General features: G+C 37.6%; 1 protein-coding gene across 1 annotated transcript in view; it reads right to left on the reverse strand.

The window, feature by feature from the left end:
- Positions 1-12,914, reverse strand: part of LOC126249484 (dynein axonemal heavy chain 7-like) — a 1,193,512-nt gene that overhangs the window by 434,579 nt on the left and 746,019 nt on the right. The window lies entirely within an intron of this gene.

A 12,914-nucleotide genomic window follows, 5' to 3' on the forward strand; every position in this document is an offset into this window, starting at 1 on the left:
TTGGAGGAACCCTGACAGCAATGGCACCATGTTGAATAATGCTTTTCATGCAGCCACAGGACATAATTTTATATCTCAAACTGTATGCAATATGCTGCATGATGCACAAATGCACTCCTGATGTCTATAGTAAGGTCCATCACCATGACACCATAAAGTGCAGTACAGATGGGCACAATGACATGCCGAAAGGACCACTCAGGATTGGCATGACATTCTCTTCACCAATGAGTGTTGCATATGCCTTCAACCAGACAATCGTCAGAGGCGTGTTTGGAGGCAACCTGGTCAGGCTGAATACCTTAGACACACTGTCCAGTGAGTGCAGCAAGGTGGAGGTTCCCTGCTGTTTTGAGGTGGCATTGTGTGGGACCAACATACACTGCTGGTGGTCATGGAAGATGCTGTAATGGCTGTACGATACATGAATGCCATCCTCTGACCGATAGTGCAACGATATCAGTAGCAGATTGTTTTAGATGTAAATTCTAAGTAGATTATCAAGACTGCTAAATCTGAGTACAGGAGAGTAGTCAATCAACCAAAAATTGAGTGTTTTAGAAAACTGCTCAAAGATATGAACTGGAAAGATGTTTATAGTGCTCATGACATGAATGAAAAATATAACACATTCATGAACAATGTCAGTACCATGTTTGAAAACTGTTTTCCTCTAAAAGTTACTCAAATTAAACAGAAGTCTATAATAAAACCATGGATTACACAAGGAATAAAGATTTCCTGTAAGACAAAAAGGAAAATGTATCTGTCGACCAAGAATAGCTCCAATGCTGATGATTTAGCTAAATACAAGGAATACTGTAAAAAAGTAATTCAGATGTCTAAACAAATGCACTACGAGAAGAAGATAGCAATGTCAGGGAACAAAATAAAAACAATATGGGATATAGTGAAAGAGCAGACTGGTAGAACCAGAAAGGAACAGGAGCAAATAGCACTAAGGGTAGATGACACATTAGTAATTGATGGGCATAGTGTGGCAAATCTATTTAACAACTACTTTATATCCGTTACTGATAGAATGGGACTTTCAGGATCAGTAAATAATGCCCTTGAATATCTGAAACTAGCCTTCACAAATAGCTTCAAGTACATGAATATATCACTCACTTCACCAAAAGAAATAATGTTCATAATAAAATGTTTAAAAACAAAGCAATCTAGTGGGTACGATGAAATATCAACAAAGTTAATTAAGGCATGTTCTTGTGAGTTTAGTACAATTCTAAGTTACTTGTGTAATCAGTCAATTATAACTGGGACATTTCCTGACTGGCTAAAATATGCAGATGTTAAGCCTCTATTCAAGAAAGGGGATAAACAGATACCATCAAACTACAGACCGATTTCACTTTTGCCAGCATTCTCAAAAATTTTAGAAAAAGTAATGTACAGGCAGCTGCTCAACCATCTGACCACAAATAACATATTATCAAGAACACAGTTTGGATTTCTGAAGGTTTCTGATATCGAGAAGGCTATTTACACCTACAGGGAAAATGTACTTAATTCATTAAATAACAAATTACAAGCAGCAGGTATTTTCTGTGATTTGTCAAAGGCATTTGATTGTGTGAACCACAACATCCTTTTAAGTAAATTAGAATTCTATGGTGTCACGGGCAGTGCTGCAAAATGGTTCAAGTCATACCTCACTAACAGGAAACAAAGGGTGTCAGTGCAAGGGACTAGTGAATTAAGTCATCAGTCATCATCAGAATGGGAAGAAATTACATGTGGTGTCCTACAAGGATCCATCTTAGGGCCATTGCTTTTTCTTGTGTACATTAATGATTTCTCATCAGTTACACTGCCAGAAGCAGAGTTCGTTTTCTTTGCAGATGACACAAGTATTGCAATAAATAGTATGTCAAGTGTAGTTCTAGAAAGATCTGCTAATGATATTTTCATGGATATTAATAAATGGTTTAAAGCCAACACACTGACATTAAACTTCGAAAAGACTCACTATATGCAATTTAGAACCTGTAAGAGGTTTCCACCCAGCATATGCATAAAATACGTAGAAGAGCAGATAGAAGAGGTTGACAGTCTTAAATTCCTGGGATTACAACTTGATAATAAATTCAGTTGGGAAGAGCACACCACAGAACTGCAGAAACGCCTTAACAAATCTGTATTTGCAATTTGAGTGTTAGCAGACATAAGCGACATAAAAATGAAAAAGCTTGCATACTTTGCCTACTTTCATTCCATAATGTCATATGGTATAATATTTTGGGGTAACTCTTCAAGTCAAACAAAAGTTTTCAGAGTCCAAAAGCGTGTAATACGTATTATTTGTGGAGTAAATTCACAGACGTCCTGTAGAAACCTCTTCAAAGAACTGGGTATACTAACTACTGCCTCTCAGTATATTTACTCATTAATGAAATTTGTCCTAAATAATATATCTCTTTTTCCAACAAACAGCTCAGTTCATACATACAATACCAGGAACAAAAATGATCTGCACAAGGACTTAAAAGCACTTACTTTAGTTCAAAGAGGGGTCCACTACTCAGGAACACTCATCTTCAATAATTTGCCAGTAAACATAAAAAATTTAGTTACAAATAAAGATCAGTTTAAAAGGAGCCTGAAAGACATACTAGTGGCCAACTCCTTCTACTCCATTGACGAATTTTTTCATAGAAACAAATGATGTATTGTATATATTCGTACTATTAGTATTGTTATTTCAGCTTTAAAAAAAAAAAAAAAAATTGACATGTTCCACATCCACGAGGATCTCCTCAGCACGGATCTATGGAACGTAAACTAATCTAATCTGAGGAATTGTCTTCATGGACGACACTTCGGGCGCCCATCATGCACATCTTGTGAATGACTTCCTTCAGAATAATGACATCGCATGACTAGAGTGACCAGAATGTTCTCCACACATGAACCCTATCGAACATGCCCGGAATAGATTGAAAAGGGCAGTTTATGGATGATGTGATCCACCAACCACTCTGAGGGATCTACGTCGAATCGCCATTAAGGAGTGGGACAATCTGGACCAGCAGTGCCTTGATGAACTTGTGGATAGGCTTGCACCAATGCAAGAGGAAATGCTACTGGGTATTACAGGTACCGGTGTGTACAGCAATCTGGACTGACATCTCTCAAGGTCTCACTGTATGGTGGTACAACATGCAATGTGTGGTTTTCATGAGCAATATAAAGGGCGGAAATGTTGTTTATGTTGATCTCTATTCCAATTTGCTGTACAGGTTCCATAACTCTTGAATCCGAGGTGATGCAAAACTTTTGTTGTTGTGTGCATTAGTGAGATTTTAATTTGTAGTCACTTGAAGTGCAAGTAAAAAGAAGGAAATATCATTTACTGCCAATTTGTTGCCAGGAAACTCAGTTCATACCTGTTGTCAATGCATATTTAAAATGTAAATTTAAAAATAATTACAAAATAGTAAGTGCTAACTCCACCATTATTAGTCTCAAGCCCTGCATCCCATTCAGAATGTGATAAGGAGGGAGATAAGAGAGGATAACAAGAACCTGGTTCTGTCAGGTTCAAGATGATCAGTCCCAAAACAGACACTTGCCTATGGTTATAGGGAGAAACTGGCCAATGGTCTCAAAGGCAGAAGAGGAAGCTAAATTCCCTGTAATAATGAGAATGGAAGAATCTAGAGAAGTAAACTGTAAAGGAATCATTTTTTAAATAATAATTCAAACTTGTCTTGGAATTAATGTCTACTGCATACAATTAAAATTTCAGTAGCATGATGGAAAGTCCTCAAAAAGAATGCAATTCTTCACATGATGTACAGTCCATCACAACCTAGCATGACTGGAAATCGCAGCATCTACAGTCAGTTGGATCATAGCCAGAATATTTTAAAACTTAAATTAAAAAAGAAAACTGATATTAGCTACTTTAATTCAAAAACTGATAAACAGAAAGGACTGGATAGTTGGATTCACACACGATAGAATGTCATTGTCACATCCCTCATGTTGAAAGATTCTGCTCTGTAGTTCAAATGGTGGCATTCACACATGCCGCCAATGGAACATCGACACATCACGTCACATCAGTGCCATGTCAGTGTTTCTCAGGAAGAATGTTTTGATGGGCCATTGATGGAGTCATGTGACATTTCCCTGTTGCTGCCAGCAAGTAGCAACTCAGTATTTGTTGTGTTTAGTTCAGCAAAATGGCCCATGTAGAAATATCTTATGTAAACCATCAGCTTCTGCTGTGGTGATATTGGATGCATAAATCTTGCAATTTCTCGTCATAATTTCTATTTGTATCTAGATTAACAGGTAGAAAACTATTGTTTAGATGTTCTGAAAGATTTTTATAGAATAATGACTCTTTCAGCTCCTTGCAAAGAATGAGGAACTCTCATTCACATTCTCATTTTTTTCACATTTTTCTAACACAGAGTCATTTTGCTCACTGTTCTTTTTCCTCATCATCAAGAGCAACAGAAATCATTGCAAGCTGCTTTAAACTAAATTTCAGCATTTTATGACAATCTCCCACAATTTATGAAATAGCACCTCCGATGGCTATTTTACGAACCAACTGTAACGTCATGATTTTCTTTCAGAGTTAACATGCCATGTAGTGTGAATGCTCAGGAATTCCTGACCACCAACACTCAAACACGTGACAGTTATGGGATGGTGACGTTCCGACAAGTGTGAAGCCACCAATTCCTCTATGGAATAGAAGAAGTTGTCAAGGAGAAACTTTTTCAGGCTGTTTTCAGATTTTACTTGGCTGTCTGTCAGACATTTTGTATCAATGGTTAAGTGAGCAAAAATTTTTGTTGCAGCATTGTGCACTGCTTCCTGTGCTAAAGACAACCTGAGTAAGGAATATCATTTTTCCTTCTGGTATTGTAACAATATACATCATTGCTGCTTTTGAACTGTAGCAGATTTTTACAACAAATTTCAAGGGAAATAAATATGCTGTGTAGTAGTCGTCCAAATGATTGACTCCTTAAACAGATGTCTATGCGATGATCGTGGGAGAGCACTACATATTATTCTTGCAGCACATGTTTCAGCAATGAAGACTTTCTTTCTTAAAGAGGAGCTACTCCAGAATATTATTCCATATGTCATTATTGAATGAAAATATTCAAAATATGTCACTTTACTGATTTGTATCTCCCCAAGATTTGCAATGTGCAAAAGTGGGTGAACTATGTTGTTTTAGCAATTTCAAAATGTGCTTTTATAATTTAAATCCTCATCAGTATGGACACCTAAGAATTTTGAAGTTTCCACTCCATTTATTACTTCCTCACCATGTGTTACATTCATTACTGGTGTACTAATACCTGTAGACATGAAGAACTGGATATGTTGTGTCTTTCTAAAATTGGGAGTGAGGCCATTCATAGAAAATCAGTAAGTGATACCTTACATTTTTGCCATGTCTTCTGTTTCTGTATGTATGCTTGGATTGACTGCAATACTAGAGTAATCTGCAAAAAGAACTAATTCTGCTTATTGCATATTAGATGAAAGATTGATGAGAAAAAAATAGTGATTTCTTCCCAGTCAGAATTACGTCTTCAGGCTATATTGGTTGATTTACTAAATACAGTAGTCTGCATTCTTTCGGTTAGATATGACATTATTCATTGATTGGCTATACCGTCAGTCCCGTAAAACTTCAATTTATCTAGGAGAATACTGTGAGTCACAGTATCAGATGCCTTAGACAGGTTGCAGAAAATACCAATCAGCGTTATTTTATTATTTAATACTTGTAAAATTAAGTGGATGAACTTGTAAGTCATATCCAAACTATAATTTGTAGAGGATATTTTTGTTGCTTAAGTGAGACGCTACTCTAGAATACATCGTCTTCTCAAAAATTTTGGAAAATGGCATCAGCAATGAAACAGATGGGCAGTTATAAACATCTAACTTTAACAATGGCATATTTCAGTCTCTCTGGGAAACTGCCTTGAGTTAGTTATTCACTACATATTTCAGATAGAACAGGGCATATTACACTGAAGCACCAAAGAAATTGGTGTAGGCACACATATTCAAATATAGAGATATGTGAACAGGTAGAATATACCACTGTGGTCAGCACCACCTATATAAGACAACAAGTGTCTAGAGCAGTTGATAGATTGGTTACTGCTGCTATGATGGTAGGTTATCAAGATTTAAGTGAGTTTGAATGTGGTGTTATAGTTGGTGCATGAGCGATGGGACACAATATCTATCAGATAGTGATGAAGTGGGGATTTTCCTGCATGACCATTTCATGAGTGTACTGGGAACATCAGGAAATCTGGTAGAACATCGTATCTCCAACATTGCTGGGGCCAGAAAAAGATCCTGTAAGAATGGGACCAACAAGGACTGAAGAGAAACATTCAACATGACAGAAGTGCAACTCTTTAGCAAATTGCTGCAGATTTCAATGCTGGGCCATCAACAAGTGTAAGCGTGTGAAACATTCAATGAAACATCATTGATATGGGCTTTCGGAGCTGAAGGCCCACTCATGTACCCTTGATGACTGCACAACACAAAGTTTTATGCCTTGTCTGGGCGCATCAACACCAGAATTGGGCTGTTGATGACTGAAAACATGTTGCCTGGTTGGACGAGTCTCGTTTCAAATTGTATCGAGCCGATGGACATGTACAAGTATGTAGACAACCTCATGAATCCATGGGCCCTGCATGTCAACAGGCAACTGTTATAGCTGGTGGAGGCTCTGTAATGGTGTGGGGAGTGTGCAGTTGGAATAATATGGGACCCCTGATACATCTAGATATGACTCTGACAGATGACACATACATAAGCATCCTGTCTGATCACCTCCATCCATTCATGTCCATTGTGCAATCCAAAGGTCTTGGGCAATTCCAACAGGACAATCAGAGGCCCCACATGTCCATAATTGCTGCAGAGTGGCTCCAGGAACCTTCTTCCGAGTTTAAAAACTTCTGCTGACCACCAAACTCCCCAGACATGAACATTATTGAGCATATCTGGGATGCCTAACAATGTGCTGTTCAGAAGAGATCTCCACCCCCTCATACTCTTATGTATTTATAGACAGGCCTGCAGGACTCATGCTTTCAATTCCCTCCAGAACTACTTTGAATATTAGTCAAGTTCATGCCATGTCATGTTGCGGCACTTCTGTGTGCTCGCAGGGGCCCTACACGATGTTAGGCAGGTGTACCAGTTTCTTTCGCTCTTCAGTGTATATGGAAACAGATCTTTAGTACTCTATTGGAACCACCATAAGAACCGTGTGAACTTTTATTTTTGAGAGAATTTCAGAAGAAGTTTTTGATTGATATATATATGATTGAATTTTATGATAATTAATTTTTCAACATACTGCTGTGACTTTACTCTTGAACAGTTTGTCCTTATGCTTCCTACTATCCTTAGGAAATGATTATTAGACATGTTTGTTACCTGTAACTCATCATTTGTAGTTATTCTGTCACCATTTTTAATTATTCAGTTTACCCACTTAATCTTTAGCAGCCCACTGTAACACCACATTTCTGATGCTTCTTTTCTATTCTTCTCTATGTTGTTATCATTTATGTTTCACTTCCATACAAAGTTGCTCTCCAGACAAATACTTCCAGGAAAAATTCATATCACTGTGTATTCTGTTCAGCTTATATTCCATACTTTTGTCATTTCTGACAGAATTACAATGTCATCCTGAAATCCATAAACTTTAATTCCCTTTCCAAATATCTATTTGATATTCACTTCTATTTTCTCAATGCACAGACTGAGTAACATCTGAGGTAGCCCACCACCCTGTCTCACTCTCTTCTCATCAACTGCTTCCCTTCCATGTCCTTCATCTCCTTTAACTGCAGTCTTTCACTTATCAAAATTTATCCCTCCTACCTTCAGAATTTAAAATAGTGTATTTCAGTCAACACTCTCAAATTATCTTTTAGATCTATAAATGTAGCTTTGTTTTTCTTCAGTCTTTCTTCTATGATAATTTGTGGGATCTGTACTGCCGCACATGTTCCTACATCTCTCCAGGACTCAAACTTATATTTCCTGAGTTCAGCTTCTACCAACTTTTCCATTCTTCTGTAAATAATTTGTTTCAGTATTTTGAAGTCATGACTTATTAAGCTGATGGTTCTGTGAAATGCCTCTACAGAAGAAAGTTCCTAGCAATGAATTACAAATGAGACACATTAGAATTACTAGAAAGAAAAATTATGAGGATATTTCTAATCAATTAAGAAGCAAAGTGCCCTAGGAATTAATAATCTGTGATGAATTATGTAAAACAGAAAAATAATTGAAGTAATTATGAGAAAAAGACAATTATTTTTATATTTGTACAGAATTAATTACAAATAGCTAACAAAACAGGGTTTTGAGTGTCTCTGGGACAAGAAACTGAAAGCAAGCTGGATCAAAGAAATTAAAACACATTTATTACTACATATTTTAATACAAAAAACAACAGAAAGAAATGTTTTGATAAGTAACTTCATAAAACTGAAATTATTTCAAGGCAATAAACAGTAAGAGAGTAGATGTGTAATTTTATGAAGAAAGGAATAATGGGCACAATGAAAAGATGACAGAATATTCAGAGAAAAGCAAACGTTGACATGTTGTACCCAACTGACCAAAGAGAGAGAGAGGAGTACAGAGAGAGAGAGAGATGTGAGAAAAGAATGGCAGCTAGCTCTAAATGTAGAGAAATGCAAGTTAATGCAGATGAGTAGGAAAAACAAACCTCTAATATTCAGCTATAGCTGATGCAGTCTATCCAGTCACAACTGGTAAATGAAGCAGACCTAGTAATAAAGTGTAGTAATAACAATAGTGTCTTGCTTGGTACAGTCATCTCATTTAAATATCTGAGTGTAACACTGCAAAGCAATATAAAATAGAATGAGCATGTAAGGATTGTGGTAGAGAAGGTGAATGTTCGACTTTTGTTTATTGGGAGAATTTGGCAAAGTGTGAGTCATCTGTAAAGGAGACCACATACAGGATCCTAGTGCAACATATTCTTGAGTGCTGCTCAAGTGTTTGGGATCTGTACCAGGTTGGTTTAAATGAAGACACTGAAGCAATGAAAGGCAGGCAGCTAGATTTATTTATTACTGATAGGTTTGAACAACATGCAAGTGTTATGGAGATGCTTCAGGAACTCAAATGAGAATCCCTGGAAGGAAGGCAACATTCTTTTCAAGGAACATTATGGAGAAAATTTTGAGAAGTCTCATTTGAAGCTAATTACAGAAAAATTCTATAAACACTAACATACTTTTCAAGTAAGAACTGTGAAGATAAGATATGAGAAATTAGGGCTCATATGGAGGCTCACAAACAAACATTTTTCTGTCACTCTATTTGCAAGTAGAACAAGAAAGGAAATTTCCAGAATGAAATTTTCACTCTGTAGCGGAGTGAAAATTTCATTCTGGAAACATCCCCCAGACTGTGGCTAAGCCATGTCTCTACAGTATCCTTTCTTTCAGGAGTGGTAGTTCTACAAGTTTGGAAGGTAGGTGATGAGGTACTGGCAGAATTAAAGCTGTGAGGGGGAGTCATGAGTTGTGCTTGGGTAGCTCAGTTGGTAGAGCACTTGCCCACAAAAGGCAAATGTTCTGAGTTTGAGTCTCGTTCCGGCAGGTAGTTTTAATCTGCAAGGAAGTTTCAAGAAAGGAAATGACTTGCAGTGGTGCTGGGTACCCTCTGCCATGAACTGTATGGTGCCTTGGAGGGTACGTATATAGATGTAGATATGAAGGGTGTCTACTTTGTAACTACAGATACATGTACCACTGGAGTGAACAAGAATAGTCTAATTCAGATTTATACATTGCTGGAAAATAAAAATTGTAAGAGTGTGTCTGTGACCAATACATCATGAGTTTAATAGGAAAACTTTGTTTGTGTGTGGGTTTTTTTCCCCCTCAATCGAGGAAAGGAAACAAATACTTAGTTATCACCTATTGCTAGACAATTGCAATAAAATTTTCTTGGTCTGCATTTCTTTTGAGTTTCTTTTTCATAGATTTCTCTTTCCCCTTAAAGCATGTTTTATCTTTATACAATCTTCATCACCATTTCATGCTTTCTCCCCCTCCCTCTCTTCTTCTTCAATCACAACATGTACAACTCCCTCCCTCCCTCTCCCTCTCTGTTCTGCCATATTCCTTTGTGTGATTGTCTTTTCCTTGTATTTTCTTAAATTTTTTGTACCCTTATATAACATACTATCACTTACTTTCAGTTCACTTTTACTACTATGGACCTTTTGTCTTGCAGAGTCTAAGATTTGTAGCGATTTTTCTTTTCTCCAGGAAAGCACACACGTTTGTTTCAGTTGTGTACATGTCAGTTCTACTGTCGTTTCTCCAGTTTTAGCTATAGGGAAGTAACCACAATTGCTCAATTTCACATAGAAAGAATAATTAATGTGCTATACAGGAATTTATTTTATCTCTCCATATTACTGATGCTACATGATTACTGTATGTAAGATGGTAAGTCACACATGATAAGGGTACGTACATTTTAAATTAGTGTAAATAACAATTACATGCAAAACTTAATATGTTGGGTCAAGTAGAGGTGTAAAGATTGGAGAAGAAGTTTTCTTGTGTTAGATAAAGTTAGTCAAGTGGTATCATTTGCTCTGATCTTCTGTCCAAAGACTGGTTGGATGCAGTTCTCCATGCTACTCCAACCTGTGCAAGACTCTTCATCTTTTAATAGCTAATGCAACCTACATTCTTCTGAATTTGCTTATTCTATTCATCTTCATCTCTTGGTCTCCCTTTATGATTTTTACCCCCCCCCCCTTTCCACACACACACACACACACACACACACACACACACACACACACACACAAACTTCCCTCCAATTCTAAATTGACAATTTCTTGGTGTTTCAGAATGTTTCCTATCAACCGATCCCTTTTTCTTGCCAGGTTATACCACAAATTTCTTTTCTTCCAAGTTCCACTCAGCACCACCCCATTAGTTACATGATCTACCCATCTAATCTTCAGTATTCTTCTGTAGCACCATGTTCCAAAAGCCTCTATTCTCTTCATGTCTAAACCATTTATCGCCAATGCTTCTCTTCTCTACACTCCATATCAGGACTTTCAGAAAAGATTTCCTAACACTTAAATTTATATTCAATGTTAACAAATTTCTCTTCAGAAACACTTTTCTTTCGATTGCCAGCATACATGTTACATCCTCTCAACTTCAGTTATCATCAGTTATTTTGCTGCCAAAATAGAAAAACTCTTTTACTACTTTAAGTGTCTCATTTCCTAATCCAATACTCTTAGCATCTCCTGATTTAATTTGATTACATTCCATTTTCCCTATTTTGCTTTCGTTGATGTTCACCTTATATCCTCCTTTCAAGACACTGCCAATTCCTTTGGTGCCTCTGTTGAATTACAATATCTTCAGCAAACCTCAAAGCTTTTATTTCTTCTCCCTGGACTTTATTTCCTACTCCAAACGTTTTTGTTTGCTTTACTGCTTATGCAAAATTCAGAATGAAAAACATCAGGGATAAACTACTACCCCATCTCACTCCCTGTTTTTTTTTTTTTTTTTTTTTTTTTCCTGCTGCAGTACCTTCCAATGTACCCGAGTGGGGAAACCACATTCACCACAAAGCAAAAATCAGGTTGTAACATGTTTGCATTTCTTGAGGTGGAATGTGAATGTGGGAACTGTACATCTGGCCTTGTCCATTTACCCTCTGTGTGGACAACTGGCCACTCCTTCAGCAGAACTTGTGGTGGCACAAAGGAGAGGGGGCAGGGGGTTATGCTAGTAATTGAGAGCTCTCATATTAGGCTCATTATGGAGCCCCTTATGGAAACAGCCTCAAGAGCCTGAAACAACTTCAATGTGTGCTCAGTATCTATGCCAGGGGCACACATCTGACATGTGGAGGAGGACCTCACTGCAGTTATCAGTGCAGTAATCTTCAGTTTTTGGCTCAAGTTGCCACCTATGATGCCTGTGGTTGGTTGGTGCCATTTCAAAGGAACCATCCTGCCATTTACCTGAACCAATTTAGGGAAATCATGGAAAAGTTAAATCAGAATGGCTGGGCGAGGCTTTGAACTGTTGTCTTCCTGAATGCAAGTCCAGCATGCTACCCACTGCACCACCTTGCTTGGTAATGATAACTGTCACTTGGGCACTGAGGTCACCTTCAGTTCTTACTAATGACTGACACAAGAGGTGAAGACTGCAGGCTCCTCTGTGGGGTGCAAGCACAGATTACTATTTGCAGTATCATACCCAGAATTGTTTGGAGTCCTTACATTTGGAGCTAAGTGGAGATTCTCAACCAGAGGCACTGTCATGTCTGACACTTTTGGTCCTGTGTTATGGGGTGGAGATTTGTAGGAGTCCCCTTGATAGATCAGGGTCACACTGTGAATATGTAGCAGCTAGTTGGGTAGCAGAGTATCCAATGTCCGAATTTGAAATGTTTTTGCCACAGCAATCACAATGATGTCCCTGAATTTAACTTCTTCCAAGAAAGCTACCATGTTCAGTTATAGATGTAACTGAGATCTGGATGAAACCCAAAGCTCTAAAATAATGAACAAGGTGTGGAACGTATACTGAAAAGATGTATTATACATCATTGGAAATGGGAGGGGGCTAGCGTTCATGATAATTAACAAAAATAGTGTGTCTATTGAGGTCAAAAGTGAGTCTGACAGTGACGTTATCTTGATGTGAGTAACTGGCCTAAGTGAACTCAAGTTAATCATCAGGTGTGGCTGCAATTTGCAAAAAACTGAAAACACTTTTGGCCATAGTAAAAAATCTACAAGCTGATGTCTTGGGGTGTAGTAGTGA

Source organism: Schistocerca nitens, chromosome 3 (genome assembly GCF_023898315.1).
Source record: "Schistocerca nitens isolate TAMUIC-IGC-003100 chromosome 3, iqSchNite1.1, whole genome shotgun sequence".
Classification (NCBI taxonomy): Eukaryota; Metazoa; Arthropoda; class Insecta; order Orthoptera; family Acrididae; genus Schistocerca; species Schistocerca nitens.